The sequence below is a fragment of the Centropristis striata genome, chromosome 16 (genome assembly GCF_030273125.1).
Source record: "Centropristis striata isolate RG_2023a ecotype Rhode Island chromosome 16, C.striata_1.0, whole genome shotgun sequence".
Classification (NCBI taxonomy): domain Eukaryota; kingdom Metazoa; phylum Chordata; class Actinopteri; order Perciformes; family Serranidae; genus Centropristis; species Centropristis striata.
The window spans coordinates 14,858,331-14,861,159 of NC_081532.1; positions in this window are offsets into that span (position 1 = coordinate 14,858,331).

Sequence of the window (2,829 nt, forward strand, 5' to 3'; positions counted from 1 at the left end):
AGAGGCGTCTTCAAGGCAGAGGAAACTTACACACACTCCCACAGTAGTGAGTAATTACTGTGGCTGCAGAGTGTGAGCAGAGATAGGGGATTCCTCTCCTGCATAACTAGGTGGACGGAAGATAGATAGCTCTGTTTTTTGCTCTAACTAACTAAATCTCTTATGCTCATTTATGCGTGCGAGCAGCCGCGCCAGCGCTCTCCACTTGGCACAGCCTCCACCGTGTGCGAATATGATATCTGGGTATCTGGCCCAGGCTGATAGATAGAGGCTGATTTTAGTCTGGAGGCTTTGGGAGGCCTAATCAATAGCTTTAATCAATTAAGAATGCAGCAACTGAGGAGCTAGAGAAACGGGCCAAGTCTCACACTGAAAGGAGCTCATTCCATTTATCAGAGCGCTCCTGTATCGATCTGAAAAAGGTATGGAAAGAAAGGATGGAAAGAGGTATGTCACAAATTAATTTCAGCACAGTGGCACCCTGAAGATTCTGCACGGCAGCGATTTTCTACGCCCTTATCCTTACGCTGAGCCTGTTGTGATTTCAAAAGGAGGGGATTTCATGTGCAGATATACTCCTCCATGGCACTGGTGGGCTTTTATTTGTCTCAGCTAGAGTGAAGCACAAAAGGTAAGAGAGGTGAGCACTGCAGAGCTGTCGCACTCCAGGAGAGAAACTCTCCTCTGCGGCGATAGCTGCAGTACCACACTGACCTCAAATGGTCAGACGCGGTACTGACACTACAGACACAGACTGTGGTCTTTTTAACGGCAACGGTAGAACAATATAAGTTGTAGAAATAGTCTTCAATATAACCAAAACTAATTAAAATGCCCCTTATAGAGTAAATTATGCCTTGAAGTTGGACACCTTCAAGCAGTATCAGACTAGGAGATTTTATGATTTCCCTATATGTCATATTAAAACGCATTTACAAGCTAAATCTTCACCCTAATCACCCTGTCTAATTGACTTCCTCACAGCGGGAGGCTACAGCAGTAACCACACATTAGCACTACCGCATGGGCATGTGCATTATTATTCCATGCTATTATGGTTTACTGTGCTGGGTAATCCTCAGCTAAAGGTCAGACCCACTTTGCTTTGTTCCCATGGGCTTGGCTAGGGGTTTATATGGACTTTTAACATGGCAATAATATGCAAATGGCTTGGCACAGGACCACCATAAAGGCTGAGAGTGAGTCAGGGCTGTGTTTGTTGGTTATACGGGAAGAAAATGTACAAAATCAGACCCTAAGCCGCATTAGCAAACATGCCCTTTATTCTGCCACTGATTTATAACTGAAGGCCCTTGGTGGAGTGAGGATTTATTTTTATTGCAGTCCAAGGGAGAGCTAGCCAACTGCTGTGTACATGTTTGTCTGTTTCAGGGCAGATAGTGGTTGATTCAAAGTCTCAGCCTGTCAAATCTTTCTGAGGGGAGGTCAGCGGGAGGCTCCACCTGGCTGACTGCCCAGGCCTTTGGGAGCCAGGTGGGAGCAAGAAATTTATAGACTGAGTCATACTCGTGGACAACTGGCGAAAATAAACCCATTTCAGCCGGGATTTATCTCCTAACAGGTCTCTAGATGCTAAATCCAGAGCTAAACTATGACATACATCTCCTATGTATTCATGTTTGGATTAGCAGGCTAAGCTCAGGTGTAATTGGAGGTGTAATAAAGGCATTATGCAGCACACTGGGCCGCTGCTCTGCCATTGTTTTTGCTCTATAAAAATAAAAAGTGCTGAAGCAGCATCGTCGACTTCATGATGTAGGCGACTGTTTAAATAAATCCTCTTAGCTTGTGTTTTCTGACACTAGTCGGGCCATAAATGAGAATAGAGAAGAGCTTGGTGCTAGCATTTGCTGTGTAAGCACTTCCTCCAGCTGTAGCAGCCTGGTCTCTGGCAGTGCAGGCTGGAGGGGGGTAAAGGGGTGGGGGGCATCTACTTATACTTCCTTCTCATTTGTATATTCCCTCCTTACCCTTTTGTTCTGTTGAGGTAAGTGCCAGATGGCTGCTTTATGGTTATTTCTAATAAAAGAACTGTCCCTTGTGAAAAATGTGCCTTTTTACTTGGATTCAGCAAGATTATTCGAATGCTTTAGAAAGGGGGCATCTACACCTTTATTGCTAGGTGTGGAATATCGTACATTGTAGTGTTTTGACAGTGTGGAATTGGCCTTTTGTTCAGCAGCTCAGGTCTCATGGGAGTTTTTCTTGAGATGTTTGGCCTGAAAGCAAGTGAACTAAAAAAAGTACATATAAAAAGGTCAGTCTAGATGGTTTATATTCTTAGAAACTTAGGTAGGTGATACTTCTCTTATTTCAGCTAGTTCTGGATTAGTTGTTGTTCCCAAGAGTCAAAACTAAACATTGTGAAGCTGTATTTAGCTTCTATCCTGCTCAAACTTGGAACTAATCATTAGAAGCGTAAAGACTTGAGACAATCCTGTGTACTTCTAAATCCTTGCTAAAGACCTACCTGTTGCCATAACTATTTGTTAGTGTTTTAATTATCGTTGCTTTTGCTTTACTGTGTGTGCTTTTGCTTGCTTGCCTTTGTTGCTTTTTATCATCTGTTTCTTGTGGTTTTATGTACAATCTGTGAAGGACTTTAACAATAAAAAGTGCTCTAAAAATACATTTGCCCCATCTTAATGCACATCTGGTATACTAGATAAGCATGTCCCATTATCTCTTTACATTTTCAGTGGATAAACTACTAAAGATGGGTCTGTTATTTCAGTTTGAAGCTGTTGATGTGTGTGCAAGAAGTCATCTGACCGGCCCCGAATTAGGATTCATGACAATAAAAAGGGG